General features: G+C 50.1%; 1 protein-coding gene across 12 annotated transcripts in view; it reads left to right on the forward strand.

Moving 5' to 3' along the window:
- Positions 1–6528: 6528 nt before the first annotated feature.
- EPN2 (epsin 2) overlaps positions 6529–21370 on the forward strand; it is an 88768-nt gene continuing 73926 nt past the window's right edge. For 8 of the 12 annotated variants that reach the window (XM_036296439.1, XM_036296440.1, XM_036296436.1 and 5 more), the window contains exon 1: positions 6529–6659. The gene's annotated coding sequence lies outside the window, so the exon portion shown is untranslated. Of the gene's footprint in view, positions 6660–10455; positions 10485–21370 lie in introns of all 12 variants that reach the window. The other 4 variants (XM_036296441.1, XM_036296437.1, XM_036296438.1 and 1 more) reach the window with 3 other exon arrangements.

Raw genomic sequence — 21370 nt, forward strand, 5'->3', positions numbered from 1 at the left:
TTTCACCAGTCTCCCTTTTCTGTGGTAAGGTCTCATCCAGGATGCCACATTGAACTGAATTGCCTTCTTAGTCCCCTTTCGTTGGTGGCAGTTTCGTAATCCTTCTTATGCTTCGTGACATTGACAGTTTTGAATCATACTGGTCAGGTGTTTGTAAAATGTGTGTGTGCATGTTTTAGAATTATTTTAAAAGATATTTACTAAATTAAAAAATAAAGGAGAGAGAAAAAGATGTAGAAAGAAAAAGAAAGAACGAAAGAGAGAATGAATATGAATAAATGAAAGAAAGAAGAGAAAAAGGAAAGAAAGACTTTTGAGGTTTCTCTCAAAAGAGAAGTTTGCCTGAGGCGACAGTGGATGTGTCTTTCCAAAAAGCTAGGATGAGGCCAGCCTGACCCAATAGCTCTGGTCACCTTGTCTCCAGGCTGATCTGAACTGGGTGTTAACAATTCTCTCTGTGGGGGGACAAAGCCGTTCCAGCAGCCTCAGGCTTCCATGGTCCTTGGCACCTACAATCACAGAAACAGAGAGGGCCTCTTCCCTGCTGGTTTTATCTAAAATCCTGGGGAATGATCTTATTGGCTTGACTCCATTCACATGCCCACCCCTGAACCAATCACTATCATCATGGAGATATGCATTCTCATTGGCCAGCCAGGGATATGCCCGCCCCTGGACTGCTAAGAAGGAGGGCTGATCTCTAGAGCACCTTCTAGCTATTCTCTCCTGACTCACCTCCTGACTCTCTCTTCCATGCCTCCTGCAGCTCAGCTAAGCTGCACCCCTGGTCTGGATTCCCACCTCCTGGTCTTTGTCCCCCTCCCCCACTTTCTGCAAAGCAAGGAATTACCATCCTTACAAAGGCTCAGCGCACACGCCACTCTTCCGGGCAGACTTCTTTGTGCTATTGGTTTGAGTGGTTATGGGTCAACTCGAGACCTAAGCTGAAAGCTTTATGAAGGTGCAGTGTGTTCAGCTTGTCTGTAACTGTTTTGAAGAAGCAAGCATGGTACCTTTCTGAGGCCACAGAGTGCCATGGGCCTCCTGGCCACGCTGCAGTCTCTGACAGAACAGCAGTACACACGTTACTGGGAAAGGCGCTCGAGGGAGGACACAGTGGAGTGCTCTGAGGGAGGTACAGTCCCTGACGCCATGGACTTGAGTGAAGAGCAGAGCCCGGCCACGCACCTGCTGGGCCACCAGCTACAGCGCTCTCTGTGCCTCACGTCACGGGTCCGCCAAATGGTGATAACAGGTGTGCCCGTCTCACCGGGTGCTGCTGGCTGCTTCCCAGAACGGTGCGTGTGATGTTTAGTCCGTGTAGATCCAAGAAAACGTTCTTTAAAACGGCCTTTCTTGCTTGGACGCTTCATTGCTATAGAGGAAAAGGTACAAATAGTAATGGTCGATACAGAACAGACACGTTGAGTTGTAAGAGTAAAAACTATATATTAAGTGGATGCTATGGGTTTTTTTTGGGGGGGGGTTATTTTTAATAATATATTTTTATTGACTTCAAAGAAGGAGAGGGAGAGAGAGAGATAGAAGATCAATGATGAGAGAGAAGCATTGATCGGCTGCCTACTGCACACCCTGCACCGGGGATCGATCCTGCAACCTGGGCATGTGCCCTGACCTGGAATCGAGCTGTGACCTCCTGGTTTATAGGTCGAGGCTTAACCACTGAGCCATGCCGCCCAGGCTACTATGTCTTTATAGTTACTAGTACAGGTAATGCCCCATGGGAAAGGCTGAGGCAGGTCATTGAAACTTGTTTCTGAGGTGTGATGAGAGTTTGGGATAAAAGGCATTATGTAAATCCCAAGCAGAATTAACAATTTGTTGATTGATTTAGTAAATACTGTAAGTATAAAGACTGGAGCTGCCAAAAACTAAGTGAAAACTCTTTGAAAATGGGGTTGATGATTGTTACTATCAGGAATCTGGGTGCCAAGTGATGAAACCCAAGTCAACTGGCTGAGGGAGAAAAGGGGTCCTTAGAGGTGGGCACAGCGGCCCTCTCAGCATGTGTTCCCCTCCTGCCCCCGAAGCCAGGGCTGAGTCCCGGCTGGCCCAAGCCAATCACCCTTATTCCTCACATCCGACTCCCCAGGTGGCTCAGGGATGAGCAGGCGATCTAAGTTCTTCCCACCAGAGCACACCTCAGACTTTAGTTTGTGGCTGGGAAAGAGGCACCAGCAGGTCTGGGTGGTGTGACTACAGATGTGAAGCCTGATGTGCTGCAGCCAGTTCACAGCCAGCCCAGACTCCCACCACAGACAATGACAGCGTGCGGGCAATGACGGCGTGCAGACAATGATGGCGGGCCTAGGAAGCGCGCGCACCATGGGCCTCGGGCATCTGCACTTGAATTCCCAGCGCTGGAGCTGTTCCTTAAATGAGCCCATCGACTCCGATGTGCATTTCAGCCAGGTTGAGTTGGGTTTTCTATCAAAATAGTTTCCACTGGTGTGTTGACTGTGCGCTAAGAAGCCCAGGTGAGAGCCCCAGGCACGGCTGGCTCAGACGGCAGCAGGAACCTGTCTCCCTCACCTCTGCCCCTCTGCGCAGCTTCACCTCAGCCTGGCTCTCCCAGGGTGCAGTTGCTCCAGGCTTAAATCACACTAGCTCAGCAAGCTGTCGGAAAGAGAAGTGTCGTGTGGCGTTTCAATGGTTTCTACAGTTTCTATAGAAGTCCTTGTTTTGAGGTCCACTGGCCTATCTTGAGTCACGTGCCCATTCCTGAACCAATCACTGTGACCAGGGAGAGATGCTCTGATGGGCTCAGCCTTGGTTATACACCAACTTCTGGGCGGGAGCAGGGGGGTCTCTCTCTCCAGCTATCCAAATTCTTCTCAAGAGTTTGGCTTTGCCCTACCTAGTCCATTTGCCTCAGTGGACAGAGTCGGCCTGTGGACTGAGGGTCCGGGTTCGATTCCGGTCAAGGGCACATATCTCAGTTGCAGGCTCGATCCGGAGTCTGGTCGGGGCATTGCAGGAGGCAACCAATCGATGTGTCTCTCTCACATCTATGTTTCTCTCTGTCTCTCCACCTCCCTCCCATTCTCTCTAAAAAATCAATGGAAAATATCTTTGGGTGAGGATTAACAAAAAAAAAAAAAAAAAAAAAAAAAAAGAATTTGGCTTTGAAATCAGACAGGCCTGGGTCTTCCACCATTGGCAGTTTTTAGCTTTGTGATCGTGGGCAAATAGTTGAATGTCTCTGAACATTATCTGTAAGTTAAAGACATCGATGGTCTCAAACTCAGGGCTGTGATGAAGAGAAAATGAGATAACCTATGCAAAACATTTACACAGTGCTCACTACTTTGTTGTTGTTGTTGTTGTTGTTAGTATTACTACTATTTCCAACTCTAGTGCCTCCACTTCCAGAAAGTCTGCCCTGACCACTCCCTTCCCACAAACTAGAAGAAACTTCCGTGTTGAGCTCTCACAACCCTTCCTCTTACGGTTTCCTATGTAATTTCAGAGCTTCCGTTTCCGCTCCTCTTCACGACTCTTCTGCTCTTTCAGACTCCCAGCGCCTCCCGGGGCCGGACAGCCGCATCTCGGTATCTTAGTAAGAAGCACTGCCAGCACCCTTCTAGGGCTTTACAGTCTCCAAAGCATTTGTCTTTGTGTTTTCATTCTGAACTGAAATGCAATCCTACAAGGTGCGAGGGATTGTTATTCCCACTTCTAAGATGGAGAAACGGAGGCCTGGAAGGAGTAGTGACATGGCCGAGGTCAGGCAACAAACCGGTGGACTAGACATTAGGCATTTCTGGATTTCCAGCAGTGAACAGTGCTGGCCAAGAACCTCACAAAGCCCCACCAGGTGAGCATTCTTATTACCCACATTTTATAGGCCAAGAAACTGAGGTTTGGGGGATGCTGGGTCTCGTCACCCAGGCTGATTTCACTGCTTGCAGAACCCAGTCCTTTCCCCACCCAGCTAGCAAGTCTGTGGAGTCACAGAGATAAGATGCAAGCTTTGGGAAGAGAACTGGGTGCAGATAGAGATGATGAGCGGACTACAGCCCAGAAAGTGAGCTGGAGGGCGTGAGACTGAACCGGGTGGGGGTCGGGGAAGGCTCTCCAGAGGCTGGAGGACCACCACCATGTGTGAGATCAGAGAACATTGCCTCAGTCCTGGAACCCTGTCTCCCCTGCACTAGCTTTGAAGCATATCGCCGTCTCCCCCTTCCCGCTCTCCGTGCGTTCTCATGAGGAGCCCTTGAGGTCAGCAGCTCTCTTCTCATTTCACCGATGAAAATCAGAGGCGGCACACGGCAAGTGCTGGGATTCGAACCCCGGTTCTGCTCAGTCCACAGCATGCAAGCTTCTTGCAGAGGCGGGTACAGGATAAGCCAGACACTTTGTCCAAGCCCAATGCAGTCCCAGGGCACAGAGCTAGAGCAGACACTGGTCTGCCCTTCCGCGGACATGGAGGTGGTTCTGGAGGCAGACTGAGGCAGAGTGGCGGGGGCTGGCTTGAGTGCTCTGCTCCAGAAGCAGAAGAGTGTCTGTGCAGGCCAGGGATACCTCTAGAGTTGGGGAAGAGGACTTCACCAGGGGGAGAATTGCTGGCAGGGAGAGAGGATGTGCTCAGTGAAAAGAATCACTGAATAAAGGTACAGAAGGAGGTCCCAGGGTGAACCCTAGAGTCAAAACCATATCCAGCTGGTTGAGCATCAACCCATGAACCAAGAGGTCACCGGGCTCTCAGTAAGTGTTGGCATAATCCCCCTGAAGTTGCAAACTTTTTGAGGCCAGGGGCCATGATTTCACTTAAAGCTCTGCTCCCCTGGGAGGCCTGGGAAGGCCCAGCAGAGTTGTGGTTTACAAGGAGGCTTGGACTGGTTGAGGGCCTTCTCTGGGACAAGGAGCCTGGCTCCCGCCACAAGGCAGGCAATAGAAAGCTTAATTCGCCCTCACAGCGGAGCAGGGACATGGAGTACTGTGAGGCAGCCAACTGTTGGGAGGAGTTCCCAGCATCTAGAGCAGCGGTTCTCAACCTGTGGGTCGCGACCCCTTTGGTGGTCAAACGACCCTTTCACAGGGGTCACCTAAGACCATCCTACATATCAGATATTTACATGACGATTCATAACAGTAGCAACATTACAGTGATGAAGTAGCAATGAAAACAATTTTAGGGTTGGGTCACAACATGAGGAACTGTATTTAAAGGGCCAGAAGGTTGAGAACCACTGATCTAGAACCAGTGTGGGACTTTACAAAGGAAGAATGGCCATGTGGGTTTGCAAATGTGTTGGGTTTTCTCTCTCTTCTCCCTCCCCTCTCCTGGCCCCCCTCTCCTCCTTCTTATATTTTGCCAGAGAAGGGAAGTCCAGTCTAGATCCCCGCTTGTGAGAAGGGAAGAGATGCCTTGACCCATAGGCTCCTTCACAGAGAGGAGGAGCATGCAGCTCAGAGAAGTGCAGCGATCTGCCTAGTCCCCTGGTGAGTGAGGGCAGCGGGATGGTTCTGGATACAGCCTCCCTGAAACCAGAGTTTGGCATAGTGTTGATATCGCCTAGCAACAGGGCTGGTGCTGTCTGCCAATCTAGCAGCCCAGAGCCATCCCAGGCTCTGCTGTGAGGAGTCTATGCAGTGCCCACCGGGACTGGGGCAGGGGAGTCAGCTGGGAGGTCCCGAGAACCTCCTCAGGCTCTGCCTTTTCTCAGCTTTCTTTGTCTCCTTCTGTGCCAAGCACCACGCTGGGCACATAGTGGGTGCCTTGTGGGCACGGGTTTAGCCAAAGGGAAAAGGCAGGTCCTGTTGCTCCTTTGAGAGTGTGAGGCCGCGTGAAGGCAAGGCTGCACCAGGGGTGTCTGATACCCTCAGTCAGGGTTATGGTGAGCTAAGAGGCCCCACCGCCCCGCTGGCCGCCTGGGGAAGCCCATGCATCCTTCCCGGAATGACCTTTGAGCGTGTTTTACTGAAGTATAACACACATGCATTAAACTGCACGCGTTTAAAGTGTACGCCAGTGAATTTTCACAAAGTGAACACTTGTGACCCCCGCATCCAGCTCAAGAAACCAAGCGTGACTAGCGCTCCCAGCAGCCGCCGCACCCCTTTCAGAAGTCTCTGTCCCAATGCTTACCGCAAGGGGCAGAGCGCGAGTGTGCGCGTAGGGTGCCGCGTCTGTGCGTGCGGGAGGGGTGCGGTGTGGGAGGAGCTGCAGGATGTGCACGGGGTGCAGGCGATTTGTGGGGGATCTGAGGGAAAGTCGCCGAGTGCATGGTTTGGGGTATGAATTTGCCAGGGAATGTGTGGCGCTTGGGATGGTCGGAACGCGTGAGTGGGGTGTTGTTTAGGGGATTCCGGCCAAGGTTCTGGGGAGCTGGGGGGACTGCGGGGCAGTCTGCGTGGGGTCGTGGGAAGGTGGGGTGGAGGCTGCAGGGGGCGGGACGGGGCGGGGCCTGGGCGACGGGGGGGCGGGGCCTGGGCGACGGGGGCGGGGCCGGCGCGCGCGCACACGCAGCCGGCGCGCCCCCTCCCGGCCGCCATGTTGGCTGGTGAGTGGGTGTCAAACGGAGCTGGACGTGCTGGCGGCGCCGGCGGCGGCTCCGCGGGCTCCGGTCGCTCCCGCCTGCACAGCGCTATTGGCGGTCGCGGCCGCGAACCGGGGCCGGCCCGAAGGAGCGGAGGTGAGCCGGGTTCGGGGACCGGAGTGGGCCCCAGAGCGCGGACGCCTCCCTCCCCCAGGGGGCGGACGCCCCCAGGACCCAGGGTCCCCGGAGTCAGCCCCCCAAGCGTGCAACCCCGCTGCCCCCACTGGGTCTCCCCCTCCGGCGGGACCCCTTTCCTCCCAGCCAGCCCCGCCCCGCGTCGAGCATGGCCCCCTCCCCGTCTTCCCGCTGCGGGGACCCCGCTCCCCGACCCGCGCGCTCCATTTCCTATCGGGGCTCTTGGTTTTACGTCCCGGGAGCCCGGAGCCCCGCTCGGCTCACCCTGCTTCGGCCTGAAGCGACCCGCCGGCCTCCCAGAGCACTTTCCGCTCCTCCCGGCCCGGCGCGCCTTTTCTCCGGAGCCGGGTCCGTCCCCCTCCGCCCTGAGTGGAGCCCAGGCCCGTCCCTCCTGGGGTCGGGCAGGGTCTCTGGGTGCGGGATCCCGGCCCGACCCCGTTCTCCCTCGGGCTGCAGCGGGCCCTACGCCTCCCGAGGGACCAGGTTCTCCCCCCCCACCCCCCACCCCCCCCACCCCTACCATCCACCCCCACCCACCCCCACTGCACAGCGGGGACGGGGGCGGCAGACCAGCCTCCAGCTGCCTTTTGTTCCGCGTGGGATGGTAACCGGGTGGGGGAGCGGGTGCGGGGGCCCGACCCCCCCCCCCCAGGCGGTCTGTGGAAGAGGCCCGTCCTCTTCCCGGTTGGGCGGCTCCCCGGAGCCAGCGTGGGAGAAGCCGGTCCTTCCTGGAGGAGTCCTGGCCCAAAGGGGTTTGTTTGCGTCCCGTGTTGGCCAAGTGGCTTTGTGGAAGGGGCAGTTTGCTCCCCCAAACCCCAGCGTTCCTCCGCCCAGGGCTCCGTGTGGGGCCCCTTCACAGTCTTGCAGTCTGTGTTGGAAGAGAAGATGGGGCTCAACCATCTTGGGGTTCAGATGGGGAAAACTGAGGCCCAGAGAAGCAGTAATTCACTCAAGGTCACGTAGCGATTCTGTGTCAGTGCCAGAACTAGAAGCTCCCTCTCCAGGGCTCTCCCCATGACGTTTTAGATTTTTTAAAAAATATATTTTTAATTGATTTCTAGAGAGAAGGGAGGCTGGGGGGGGGTGGGGGGGAGAAACATCCATAGGCACACCAATCAGCTGCCTCCTGTCTGCTCCCTACTGGGAGATTGAGCCGAGCCTGCAATCCAGGTGACCGGAATCCCACCGGCAACCTTTTGGTGCCCTGGATGGTGTCCAACCTACTGGGCCACACCGGCCAGAATTATCTCCCCCCTCTTTAAAAATTTTCTTTTCTATTAATCCTCATATTTTCTCCATTGATTTTTAGAGAGAGTGGAAGGAAGAGAGAGAGAGAAATATCACGTGAGAGACAAATGGAATGGTTGCCTCTTGCATGCCAGGGACCAGGGCAGATGGAACCTGTAACCCAGGTACGTGCCCTTGATGGGAATTGAACCTGAGACCCTTTGGTCTGCTAGCCTGTGCTCTAACCACAGAGCCAAACTGGCTAGGGCAGTCCCCCTCCTCTTTTATTTGTAACATTCACACGAGAAAATGGTTAGGAGAAGATGAGAAGTATGCTTTCTTTATTTCCACCTCCAGAATAGCCCTTGTAAAGAAGGGATTGGACTGGGGGTTAGAATGATTTTAAAGGTGAATTTTAATATCCATGCCCCCCTTTCCCTCTGCAACTGCCACCTCAGTTACATGTGCATCTTGTAGCTCTAGATACCAGATGGTAGGTGCTGACAAAATCATATACTGAATCCTGCACAGCAGCCATTGAGTTGGAACTGATAATTCCGTTTTCATTGTATTTAAAAATTGAAAGGGACTATCGTTTATTTCTGAATAGTACTTGTTCTAGTGTTTGTGTTTGAAACAAGTGATTGTGTTGGAGAAACCACCAAAATCTCATCTTTTACTTATCTGTATTTTTATTTTTACATTTAGAGGCTTGTTTCTTTAGTTGTAATATTAGGCTCGTCATCCTTCCCAGTCTCACTGGTCTATTCTTTTGTGAGCATTGAATGTGATACTGGCTATTAAAGCATTTGTTAAGTGCAAACTACTGTAAGGCAAGATTCAGGACTGCATCCCACAAACGCGTGGACCAGGAGCAAGTTTGGATTGTCCTGTGGTTTACACCAGCTTTTTACCTCTCTGGACCCTGAGTTTGGCAGATAGGGAGTTCTGTGGAGAACTCTCTTCCAGCAGGTGTGTCTGCCAAGCACCTGGGTGAGGTCTGAAGAAATGTAAACCTTTCAAGTAGTGATACCAACCCAGCACAGTGTCCGCAGTCTTGAAAAATGTCTTCCGTAATAAGGTGTGGATTTCCTGAGAGTTGGGATTCTGATCCTGCAAAAGCGTTTGAACAGTTTTGGTGACTGATGTGTTTTAATTGCTTGGCTTTTCCTGAATTTAAAGGGTAGATGGTGGCAGCTTCCTCTTCTTCTGCTTCTGCTTCTCTTCTTCCTCCTCCTGCTCCCTTCCTTCTTCATTTCATTCAGAGGAGTGGCACCTTTCAGTTCTTTGTGGAGTAAGTGCTAAGAGATTTTCATGTGTGGAGTTGTCATTGTTACACTGTTGGGAAGCACATTAAAGCCCTAGCTGGTTTGGCTCAGTGGATGGAGCATCAGCCTACAGACTGAGGGGTCCCGGGTTCAATTCCTGTTGGGGGTGCATGCCGGGTTGCAGGCTTGGTCCCCCGTGATGGGTGTGCAGGAGGTGGCTGACCCATGATTATCTCTCATCATTGATGTTTCTATCTCTCTATCCCTCCCCTTTCCTCTCTGAAATCATACTAATACATATGTATGTATGATATATATGTATGTGTATATATATATGTGTGTATGTATGTGTGTATATATATATAATATATACACATACACACACATACTAGAGGCTCGGTGCACAAAAATTTGTGCACTCGTGGGGGGCATCCCTCAGCCCAGCCTGTGCCCTCTCGCAGTCTAAGATCCCTTGGGGGATGTCCACCTGCTGGCTTAGACCCGCTCCCTGGGGGCATTGGGCCTAAGCTGGCAGTCAGACATCCTTCTGGCAGCCCGGGAGCCCTCGGGGGATGTCCACTTGCCAGCGGGGAGCAGGCCTAAGCTGCAGTCGGACATCCTTAGTGCTGCTGAGGAGGCAGGAGAGGCTCCCACAACCACTGCTGTACTGGCAGCCATCAGCCTGGCTTGTGGCTGAGCAGAGCTCCCCCTGTGGAAGCGCACTGACCACCAGGGGACAGCTCCTGCATTGAGTGTCTGCCCCCTGGTGGTCAGTGTGTGTCATAGTGACCAGTGATTCCCAGTTGTTCTGTTAGGGTCAATTTGCATATTATTTTATTATATAGGATAGAGGCCTGGTGCATGGGTGGGGGCCGGCTGGTTTGCCCTGAAGGGTGTCCCAGATCAGGCTGGGGGCTCCGCTGGAATGCCTGGCCAGCCTGGTTGAGCGGCTGAGGGCCGTTTTCAGACTGGCCATACCCCCTTCAGGGAGGGGGGTCCCCGCTGGGGTGCCTGGCCAGCCTTAGTGAGGGGCTGATGGCTGTTTGCAGGCTGGCCAAGACCGCCAGCGGGAACCCTCACCCCATGAGGGTGTGGCCAGCCTGGGTGAGTGGCTGATGGCTGTTTGCAGGCTCCTCTCCGTCTGCTCTCTATGCCTCACCACCCCAATCTGTTGGAGCACTTATCACAGTTGTCTGTGTATCTGGGCTCTTGTGATACTGACATCTTTGAAACCAATGATTGTCCTTTTTTTACTTCTCCAGCACACAGCTCCGTTTCTGGCACATGCATGGTAGGTGCTTAGTGAAGGTCTGGGGTATGAGTAAGTAGTCCTGGCGACAGGGGAACGACCTTTTATTGATCTTACTACAGGCTCCACTTTTCTGTCTTGTTCTTGCAAAAACCAGTGCTGTTTGTCCAGCAGTCACATTTCAGTCAGGTGTGTATTATCCCCCACTTGCAGATGACGAAAATGAGACCCAGAGGCTCAAGGTCACACAACCAGTAAGTGATGGAGCTGGGATTTGAATTGTTCTGTTGGATTCCAAAATAATAATAATATTATTATTATTATATTTTTATTGATTTCAAAGAGAGGAAGAGAGAGGGAGAGAGATAGAAACATCTATGATGAGGGAGAATCATCCATCAGCTACCTCCACAATCCCCCTTCTGGGGATCGAACCCAAAACCCGGGCATGTGCCCTGACCAGTAATCAAACTTTGACTCCCTGGTTCATGGGTTGATGCTCAACCAGTGAGCCACACTGACTGGGCCCAATATTATTATTCCTGTTACTTCATTTGAAAAATCCAGTCTCACAGGAATGAAGAGACTTACTCACGGCCCTACTGCAAATTGATAATGGATTGAGGACTGTGTGATGATGTAATTAAGATTGGTAAGGGTGAGAGAAAGCATATTTTATTTTTGCAAAATGCATTGTTGGAATGACTGTTTACATCCATCTGTTGAGTTTTTGAAAATTGACACACTTTCTGATAAGTTCGTCAGTGGAATTTTCTTTGATCTTAATTAGCTTGTTCAAGTTGTCTAAAACCAGAAACTTCGAAAACAAAAACAGTGAAATAAGTGTGCACGTAGTTAAGTAAGTGTACTCAGTGCCAGCCATCTATGGGCACACCTATTTTTTAGTCAGGCAGTTAAGTTTTTGAAGTCTTAAAATGCAAAGCTGTTATAGCAGCTGTTGTGTGGTGTTTTGGTTTTTTTTCACATAAATTTTATTTTGTGCTCACATGGACACACTGATTCATGAGTGGAAAATCTGAGGTCCAGAGGAGATGTAACGCCCCCCCCCCCCCCCCCTCCATCAGCATTGAGCATTTATGGTGCACTGGGCACAATAGAACATACAAGGAAAACATTGTCCCTGCTCTGAGGAGCATACATTCTAAAAGGAAAAATACACCTCTTTTAAAGTGGTATTTTTGTTTGGTGTTTTTGCAAGGTACTGAGGAAATAGTCTGTCAGGTCAGCTTTGGGTGTAACAGCTTCGTTATTTAAAAAGAGAGGAGGCCCTGGCTGGTGTGGCTCGTTGGCTGTGTCGTCCCTGCCAGTTCGATTCCAGTCGGCACATTCTCAGTTTGGGGCTTCATCCCCAATGGGGTGCATGTGCAGGAGGCAGCTGATCGACGTTTCTTCCTCACATTGATGTTTCTCCCCGTCTCTTCTCTAAAATCAATAAAAACGTATTTCAGTCTTTTTAAAAAATGGAAGACGAGAGGAAGAGGAAGGATTTTGAAGGCAGACAATGACAGATATTCGATATAAGTGTAGTTCACAGGGAGGTAACACAGTCTCCTCAACTAAGGAGAGCTTTGCTGCAGTAAATAGGACGAGGGAGATAGCGTGTGCGATGCAAGCAAAGGAAGCAGGGCGCCCTTAGACACTGAGGGGAGCCATAAAGGCTGTTCGGCCTTTTGTTCCAAGTGCAGGGCCGCCAGGTAGTAATGACGGGTGGCAGCACAGAGGCTGAAAAAGGAAATCCTGTGCACCTGACAAGAAGGAAGAAGAAAGGACCAAAGTTGGAGGCAGGCTATAAGGATATCAAGAAATTTTCAAACACAAAAATGATTTGGAAGCACAAAACTTAACAGTTAATGCTACCCAGTGATATGATGGACCAAGAACATTGTGGCTTTCAAAATTACAAAATGCCATATACTACAATTTTAAATGGAGCGTGTTACTTTTTTCCAATCTCTGAAAAAAGCAACAACCAACACCTTTTTTTTAAATGGGGTTTCGGGGGGAGGAGTATGGGAGATGGTTGGAAACAAGTTATATTAGTAGTATTTTGTTGTTATGATAAACTTTGTATTTGGTTATTGAATTTTTTGGGGTGACATTGGTTAATAGGATCATATAGGTTTCAAGTGAATAAACTTGGTAAAAGCCCATTAGCTGCCAAGGGAATAAGGAATAAATTTCCAAAAATGTACAGTTTCCTTTAGAGAAGTTTCAGAACCAAAAGACTAATATACATGAAAAGCTGTAGAGAAGTAGTTGAAAAGTTCATTCATAAAGTTTTTATTCCACTTAAAAGAACTCAGTACTATATTCTTAGCCATTATGCTGAGATTTCATGGCATTAAAAATAGCTAAAGCTGTTTTTACAGCAGGTGCATGTTAGGCAAACATTAAAAAATTGGCTAAAACAACAAAAATGAAAACAAGTTAAATACATGGGCTTTTCTTTTTGTTTTACTGCTGTGCTTGATATACATGCAGTAATGGATGTCAAGCAGTTCATCTTACTGTATCTTCACTTGTACATTTGTTCTTAGGTTGCCTAAAACATTTAAATACAAATAAAATGAGTGCAGCAAAAATAATGAAAGCAAACTGCAGGTAAGTTGACAAATAATGGAATGTAAATCATTTCTGCCCTTATCCAGGGTAGGCTGGGTCCCAGCCAAAGGAACCCTGCTGCAGTGGTCACAGTGTGCACACTGAGCCTGAGTCACCCCCCCTCCCCCCGCTCAGCATGGACTGCCCTCTGAGTGCTCCAGGAGGTTAGGTAACTTTTGAGGAACTGGCACAGCCAGGAGTCAAACCCAGGTCTGTGTGATTCCCAAACGTGGGTTCCTCCTATTCCACCAGCTCCTGTAGGAAGCCCCACGGTGAAGGGACTCTTCCTGCAACCCAACTGGTAGATGGAGCAGGGAAAAGCAGGCTGATGCATGATTCGGATTGAAAAGCTTCTATAGTGAATCACTTCTGAGTACAGGATTCATCCTTCTCTCACTCCCACCCCTCTTGTTCATGTCACCATTGCATCCTGGTGGCTCAGTGGCTGAGAGCACCAAATGGTACAGACAGTTTGTCTACAAAGGCCACGTGACAGCTAGCTTTGGAATCTGACTGGGTACATATTCGCCTTCTCGCTGTGGGGCTTTGGTTTGTAATCACTGAGCTTCAGTTTCCTCCTCTGTAAAGTGGGGCTAATAATGACCACTTGGCAGCAGGGTGGTGGTGTTTCTCAGACTCCAGTGCGCAGCAGAATCACCCAGAGAGCCTGTTAGGCACCGTGCTGGGCCCCACCCCAGAGTTTCTGATTCTGTGGGTCTGGGCTGAGGCCTGAGAGTCTGCATTTCAACCAGTTTCCAGGTGTTACTGATGCTGCGGGTCTGGGGACCAGACTTCTGAATCCTGGCCCAGAGGATGGAAGAGAAGGTGTAAGGGGTCAGCATCAGCAGTTCCTTTTTGCCTCAGATGTGCCTCTGAGTTGCTCAGAAGATGGTGGCATGGCACTTGGGAACTTGGTTTCTCAAAAAGCTGTTTTCACCTTATTCCTGTGTGATTATAATTTGGACTGGCGCCACAGGCATCATCACTCTGGGTTAGTCGGGATGTTTTACTTAATGACAGGAATGTAAGATGTCAGTGTCCTTGAAGAGGCAGTAAATTTAAGATTGTTTGAAAATCCAATTCATTCCCGCACATCAAGCGAGATGTTCACTGTCAAGGCTTTTTAGATAAGCAGCTGGGAAAGGGCCGGGGGAGTGGTGTTGGGCACTGAGCAAACTCCCACAGGGTAATTAGGGATGGCTGCTGTCCTTACTAGAAGTCACTATTTCCCCTCCAACATTTCAGATTGATTTAATATGCTTTGGTGCTTAAGAGTTTGGGAAAAAAATTGTTTTTTCTCCAGTAGTGATGTTAGGTTGTCCACGAAAACCAAACATGTGCCCTGATGGTTTTAGGATGTCTCCTGTGTGTTAGGTCATGTGCTGCTTCGTTTATACACAGTATTAATTTAATTTTCATCATGATCATGCAGGGCCTGTCACTATTTCCGTTTTTGATACGAAAAAACGAAAGGTCAGGGCGATCAGCAGCCTGCCCCAGGCTACACAGTCCTGAGTGCCCCAGCTGGTATTTGCTGCCACCTGTGTCAGATTCAAAGCCACGTGATTCCCACTACTTCACGCCCTAGCCATTCCAGGTGCTTCCATTGCCTCATTGTTCCCTCACCACACCCCTGAGAGGTAGGCATTTCACAGATGAGCAGGCTGAGGCTCAGAGGGGTCACGCCTGCTCATATGCATCCGCTCTGAATTCAGCCCCACACTTGTCTGATTTTGGAGCCCGTGAAGTTGTTTCTATGACAACACCTCACCTTCCGATCCAGAGCAACAGATGTAAGTTCTAAGACCCAAAGCTGCCTAGAGGAGCACAACAGGGACCTGAGAGCACCCCTGTTGGTTGGCTGGAAGGAAGTCTTTGTGGGTTTGTAAAGTTTTTTGTGTTTGTGAAGCTGGGTTAAAATAATCGCCCAAATTGCTCTTTGAGGAAAGGGCCATTTCTTTTCAGCCTGTAACACCGAAGCTCTGCCCATTGGTTCTGTAAACATGACAGAGGGAAGTTAAGGACTAAAAACCCTCTGGTGATGCTGTTGTTTAAATATGATCAAATTCATAAAGAAGGACTTGATAGTCTTAAACAGTTACATGTAAATAAAAATATAAAGCATCTCTTCCTCAGTAGGCCATTAATGCATGACTTCTAGTAAGTGGGTCATTTTTCTGATCTTGCAGTGTACAAGCAGACGGGTGTGATCACTTTCCCAGGGTTTGAAAATTGCCTGCAGTTCCTAAGCCAAGGATGATAAACAGCTATGTGTCCATACCTGCCCTGCACTCTTCGGAGGTTTGGACACGAATGTATTGTTTCGTAAACTCTTTAAGACTCTGCGGTGAATAAATCATGAGAGCTGAAATTACTCTTCAGAGTCTGCCCCCTCCCCCCACCCCTCGTGGTCACGGCACCGACAGGCTGGAGAGCCACCTTGGAAAGCAGGTCCTCCCTGAGTGCCTGTTCCATAGATACCCAGAGCTGTCCTGGCATAATAACTATACTCTGGGTCCAAAAATTTGGGAAACGTGAGCAGAGAAATAATTTTTATACTACTTTATGAAAGGCAGTCCGATTGATGTAGAATCATGAGCATCAAATCAAAAGGCATGACAATAGGGCAGAATATTTGAGATCAGTGTCAGCCTGGAAAATATGCAACATCTGGTCTCTCAAGTCAAAACGATGGGTGTGAAATGCCATGTTTCTTGCCACCAAGAACTTAGTCTAACTGCGAAGACAAAGGTAACAGGGAGAAGATAGGATTTGAGCTGGACCTCGAAGGACAGGGAATAGTTTCAGGAGTGGAAGGCAGATGGGAAGGTGTTTCAGATCGAGGGAACAGCGCAGGGTAAAGCTCAGGGGGTGGGGGGTGGGGGGGGGCTGGGCTGGTGCCTGCGTGCATGTGGGTGTGTACTCGGTGGGTGCCTGCTGGGAGCAGTGAGGACCTAGGTGACAGAAGCCCTGGAACATGGTGGTGCTGGCAGTAGGGAGCTCAAGTGTTTGGGGAGGGACCCTGGGCAGGGGCCTGCAAAGTGGCGTAATTTCTGTGGGTGAGGTCCTGGCCAGGCTGACTTGCTGAGACTGGAGACAGCACAGGGGTGTGTGTCAGAGTGAGGTGAGGCCAGAGTCCCCTTCTGTTTCGGGAGAGGTGAGGGCTTTAGGACATCAATGCTGACTGGGAAGTGTGGGTGTGACACCTTATGAGCCTGCAGTTCTTAAAAAAAAAATTTTTTTTAAATTGCTTTCAGAGGGGAAGGGAAAGGGGAGAGAGATAGAAATAGCAATGATGAGAGAGACTCATTGATTGGCTGCTCTTACAGGCCACCCACTGGGGTCAAGCCTGCAACCTGGGCATGTACCCTGACCAGGAATTGAACCATGACCTCCTGGTTTGTAAGTTGACACTCAACCACTGAGCCACGCCTGCAGTTCTTAGCCTTGGGTGTACCTGTCAACCACATGGCCCAAAAACTTTCTAAAAGTGGGGCCTATGATGGGGCCCCATTCCAGACCATGGAGGCGGAACCAGTAGTAATTTCTGAAGTACTCCAGATGATTCTGATGGCTTATGTGGGCTGAGAAGCTGAACTGTGTGCTCAGGGAGGCCTCTGGGAATGCCACCGATTAGAAGGTGGGAGAAAATTGAGCCAGAGCACAAGAAGCCTAATGAAGTGTTGGTGCTGGGGCCCTGAGTACTATAGAGTAACTGGATGGCTGGAGAAAGCGGGGAGGGGTGACAGAGAGGTGAAATCAGATGGCTCCTGGGCTGAAGTCTGCCTTAGCAAACAGTATAAACAAGGGGCGGACCAGAGAAGAGACTGTGACCCACCGGTTTGGTGACCCTTCTTCAGCTTGACTTGGAGCCAGGTCATGGAGCAGGGCCCAGCAGGTGCTTGTCTGCATTCAGGCCTGCAGCCAGGTTCCTTCCTGTGCCCTTAATTGTAAGACAGACACTAGTAAAATTTAAACTAAGTAATTATTTTAAGATAGTTGTAATGTAGAGTTCCTAATTTAAATAGATTAACTTTATTAAAGATCAGAAGTGAGGTTTTATCTGGTGCATTTAATATCACAATTTATAGTAGTTACAGAAAAAGTTAGTTTATAGACCAATTCATTCAGTCTTTAGTGTTTATCGAGCACATATATTATGTGTTATAGTGATAAGTTCCTGCCCTCAAGTAGCTTATGGTCTACAGAGAGTGGCTCCTGGTATAGGGACAAGTAGCCCCTGGAGAGAGAAGTTTAGAAGGTGGGGTCAGACTGAGAATGAACCCGGGTGTCATAGAAGGCTTCAGAGGAAATGATATGTAAGCATATAGAGTTTTGAAGGAGAACGGAGAGTCCTGGGGGGCAAGTTGGGAAGACTGCGGCGGAGGGAACGGGGCTGTGTCCAGGCCTGAGGGAAGTGTCCAGCTTGGGCTGAGCAAAGAGGAAGGGGCTGGACATGGGGCAGAGGCAGAGGCACAGCCACAGGACGGCCAGGCAGGACAGGTGGAAAGCTTAGTGAGATTTGAGTTGGGCTGTGGTTTTCACAGAATGTTTTGGTGGCGAGTGGGCAGGGACCTGGGTCCTCTTCTCTACCTCTAATCAGAGCAGGTCTGCTCTCATCTGAATGTGGGGAACTAAAAGGAGCTTATTTGGAAAGTGTTCTCTGCTGTTGAAAAGAAATCAAAATGATCTCATTGTAGTGGGTGCTGGGGAGCCACTGGGCAGCAGAGTGCCCCAGGGGGAGCTGGGAGGGCCTGGAGGCTTCCCCAGGGACCTGGAAAAGCTCTCACTTCTTGCTGTTTGCAGGAGACGGTGGAGTTGAAAAGGATTGTGTTCCATCCTCTGGTCCGAGCCAGTTTCTCAGGCCCCGGGTAATGCCTAGGCCTAGGCCGTGTGCTGATGCTTGGGTATAGAACTCCTTACAGGAAGCATTTTTGTTTTCCAGAACCCCCTGGAGAATTCTGTGGCCAGTTTGTAAAGGTAAAGGGCCTAGTAGTTAACTTGGAAGGCATGTCAGGCTGGGCTGGGTACCCAGGAGAGGACCCAGCCCTCAGATCTTCTCAGCGTGGACTAGACAGAAGTCGTCCATGCCTCATCCAACCCACAGATGCATTTTGTTTGGGCTGTACTGTGCCTCCTTTTAAAAGTTAAAATTGGTTGCTATGTTAGTTTCCTGTGGCTGCTGTCACAAATTACCACAGACACGTAGCTTGAAACAAAGCAGTTCTGTAGGTTAGAAGTTCAGCACTGGTCCCACTGGGCTAAAATCCTGGTGTAGCCTGGACTGCGTTCCTTGTGGAGGCTCTAGGGGAGGGGCTGTTTCCTTGCCTTTTCCAGTTTCTGGGGGCTGTCTGTGTTCCTTGATTTGTGGCCCCTTCTCTCTTCAAAGCCAGCAATAGCCAGTCCTGTTCTTCTCCCACTGTATCACGCTGATGCTGACTTTCTGCCTCCCACTTCCACTTTTAAGGACCCTTGTGATAACCTCGAGCCCACGGGATAATCCAGGATCCTCTCCCTCTTTTAAGGTCAGCTGATTAGAGACCTTAATTCCATCGGCTACCTCATTTCCCTTTTGCCATGTAACCAGGGGTATGAGGTGGACATCTTTGGGAGGCCATTACTCTCTTTACCACAGTTGCCAATATGAAAATCAGATCGTACATAGCAATTCAGACTTGCAGCTTCATTGACAAATCAGAACACTTGGCAGCTGGGGGCCTGCACTGTTGCCTGGCAACACTGGGTCAGCGCTAGTGTTGGCCACTGTCTCTGGATAGGGTTGCATTTACCAGTTCTCCAGAGCCTCCACCCCTCCCCTGGTGCCCACTCATTTTTCTTCGTGACCTGGGCCCTGCTTTGGGGACCCAGGACCTTACACAGAGACCAGTCGTGGCAGTGGCAGCACTCAGCGTGGGGAACTTGCTTACCAACTTGTGCCGTGCCTTCCTCTTTGCCCCTGTGCCCCGTCCCTGCCCCCAGACCCTCTTCACAAACTCCCCTCTCTCTGCCTGGCACATACCAGTCTCTCCTCTCCATGCCCCTCCCACCCTCAACCCAGGGCTCTACATTCTAGAACACCTCTGGTACTACTTTAGGTGGTATTGTTTGTACCATCACTTCTTGTTTCCTGTCCCCTCCTTTTCTGGCAAACAGGGCTCAAACATTCTTATTTTCCATTGGCATTTGTAAAAAGCAAGTCTTTATAATACACCTTTGGGGCAGTATCCATCAAGAATCAGGATCACACAACAAACATTGAGTCGAATATGTACCATGTACCACACTTTCCTAGATAATAGGGAATGAGATAGAGACACCTGCCTTGCTCCCCCTCCCCCATCTACTTCTAGAAGAGGGAGGAGGAGAAACAATAGGCAATTGCAATATTAACCTCCTACGGCAGTGGTCGGCAAACTGGCCCCTTGAGTGTGGCTCTTCCACAAAATACCATGTGCGGGCACATGTACAGTGCGATTGAAACTTCGTGGCCCATGCCACGGGGCCAAAGAGCCGCATATGGCTCGAGAGCCGAGCCGCGGTTTGCCGACCACTGTCCTATGGCATCTGGGAGGGGTCTGGCAGCATACTGCTTCCTCGGACCCTGGCCTGAAGGTGAGCTCTGTCTGCAGTGGTCAGGGATTCTAGGGGCTCTGTTAGAGGCATTTTGTGAAAGGGTCCCTCATTTCCAGACATCGCCTAGGGCCTTGGCCCCAGGTGATAGCTGAATTTGGGGCAGGCGTCTCAGAGGCCGAGATAGCGGATTGGTTTGCTGTGTGAAGGACTAGGCTAGACACCTCCGTGTGCTGCTATCTGGCATTCTGAACCGGGGCCTGGTGGCTTTCCGAGGGCTCCTTGGTATGGCCTCTCACAGATGGGCCTGCCCTGGGTGAACCTGCACTGTGAGGCTCAGGTGGAGGGCACTAGGTCAAGTCTGAGAGTTTGAAAGTTTAATTCTTTATCCATGTTAAAGATCTTTGCAAACTTGCTTGAAAACAGAGCAAAACTTTTCCTTGTGGAGGATTTCTAACATATAAAAATAGAATAGTTTGATGAACCCCATCATTCAGCTTCAACAGTTTTAATCTAGGCTTCCCCTTCTCCCATTGGATTATTTCAAAGCAGATTCCAGACTTCAGTGATAAATGCTTCAGTGTGGATCTCTCCCAGATATGGACTCTTTGGAAACTTCTTTTTAAGTCAAGACTGACTTCCAGCAGTCCTGATTCTGACTTCTTAAAAAAATTTTATTGGAGTGTTATAGGTCAACATGAACATATAGGTTTCATGTGTGGATTTCTAAGTTACAAAGTCTGTAACTACCCAGTCAAGTCTTCTCCTATCACCTCAATTTAGGATCCTCCGCTCCCCACCCAACCAATACATTGCTGTTTGTGTTCATAAGTTTCAGTTTTATATCCCACATATGAGTGAAATCTTATGGTTCTTAGCTTTTTCTGACTGACTTATTTTACTTAGCATAGTGTTCGCAAGGTCCATCCATGTTATTGTAAATGACACAATTTCACCTTTTCTTACGGCTGAGTAGGGTTCCCTTGTGTATATGGACCATGTCTTCTTTATCCAGTCCTCGCAGGGCACTTTGGCTGTTTCCATGTCTTGGCCACCATGAATAATGCTGCAGTGAACCTAAGGGTGCATACATATTTGCATATAAATGATTTCGAGTTTTTGGGGTATATACCCAGGAGAGGGACTGCTGGGTCATATCGTAGCTAGATTCTCAATTTTTGAGGAATCGCCAGACTGCTTTCCATAGTGGTTGTACCATCTACATTCTCATCAGCAGTGAATGAGGGTTCCCTTTTTTCCACGGCCTCTCCAACACTTGTTATTGCTTGTCTTGTTGATAAGGGCACTTTAACAGGTGTGAGGTGGTATCTCACTGTGGTTTTGATTTGCATTTCCTAATTACCAGTGAGGTTGGACATCTTTTCATAGATCTACTAGAGGCTGTGCATGAAATTAGTGCACAGGGGAGGGTCCCCTCAGCCCAGCCTGCACCTTCTCCAGTCTGGTACCCCTCAGGGGATGTTCGACTGCTGGTTTAGGATAAACCAGCAGTCGGACATCCCTCTCACAGTCTGGAACCGCTGGCTCCTAACTGCTCACCTGCCTGCCTGCCTGATCACCCCTAACTCCCCCCCCCCCCCCGCTAGCGTGATCATGCCCAACCACCTCTGCCTGCTGGCCTGATCACCCCTAACTTCCCCCCCTGCCAACCTGGTCACCCCCAACTGCCCCCCTCTGCCAGATTGGTCACCCTGAACTGCCCCTCCTGCTGGCCT

Source organism: Myotis myotis, unplaced genomic scaffold (assembly GCF_014108235.1).
Source record: "Myotis myotis isolate mMyoMyo1 unplaced genomic scaffold, mMyoMyo1.p scaffold_m19_p_29, whole genome shotgun sequence".
Classification (NCBI taxonomy): domain Eukaryota; kingdom Metazoa; phylum Chordata; class Mammalia; order Chiroptera; family Vespertilionidae; genus Myotis; species Myotis myotis.